Below are 1,093 nucleotides of genomic sequence, written 5' to 3' on the forward strand. Positions count from 1 at the left end.
CCCCAGCACGCCCGGATAATTTTTGTATTTTCAGTAGAGATGGGGTTTTGCCATGTTGGCCAGGCTGGTCTTGAATACGTGACCTCAGGTGATCCGCTCTCCTCCGCCTCCCACAGTGCTGGGATTGCAGGGATGAGCCACCCGCAGCTGGTCAGCACATCCCAGTTCAGACCAGCCATACTGTAAGGCCTCCACGGCCACAGGTGGTCAGCTCGGCTCCAGAGTTAAAAGAGAAAAGTCAACCTGTTGAAAGAGAGGGCGCTGGGAAGGGTGCAGTGGAGCGGGTGTTGCCTGAGGTGGGTGCCTGAGTCATTCCTGGCGAAAGGGAAACACAAACACATCCGGGGGTCCGGAGGACAGGGACGTGGCATGCTGGGAGTTCACTTTCTTAGTCCTCACTCTGTAATCGGTAGATCTTCTCAGTGAGTTCTAATAAGCAGGTCCCTGACAACTGCGGTTAAGAACCTAGCTTCTGGAAGTTCTCAGGGCTGCAACTCTGCAACTCTGACAGCCCGGGGGCTCATCCAGCCCTCCTTCCTTTCCCTCTGTACATTTTTTTTTTTTTGAGACGGAGTCTTGCTCTGTCGACCAGGCTGGAGTGCAGTGGCGCCATCTCGGCTCACTGCAAGCTCCACCTCCCGGGTTCACACCATTCTCCTGCCTCAGTCTCCCTAGTAGCTGGGACTAAAGGCGCCCGCCACCACGCCTGGCTAATTGTTTTGTATTTTCAGTAGAGACGGAGTTTCACCGTGTTAGCCAGGATGGTCTCGATCTCCTGACCTCGTGATCTGCCCGCCCTGGCCTCCCAAAGTGCTGGGATTACAGGCTTGAGTCACCGCGCCCGGCCTTTTTTTTTTTTGACAGTCTTGCTCTGTCGCCCAGGCTAGAGTGCAGTGGTACAATCTCAGCTCACTGCAAGTTCTGCCTTCCCTGGTTCACGCCATTCTCTTGCCTCAGCCTCCCGAGTAGCTGGGACTACAGGCACCTGCCACCACGCCCAGTTAATTTTTTGTATTTTTAGTAGAGACAGGGTTTCACCGTGTTAGCCAGGATGGTCTTGATCTCCTGACCTCGTGATCCGCCCACCTCGGCC

This window comes from Mandrillus leucophaeus, unplaced genomic scaffold, assembly GCF_000951045.1.
Source record: "Mandrillus leucophaeus isolate KB7577 unplaced genomic scaffold, Mleu.le_1.0 Scaffold54, whole genome shotgun sequence".
NCBI lineage: Eukaryota > Metazoa > Chordata > Mammalia > Primates > Cercopithecidae > Mandrillus > Mandrillus leucophaeus.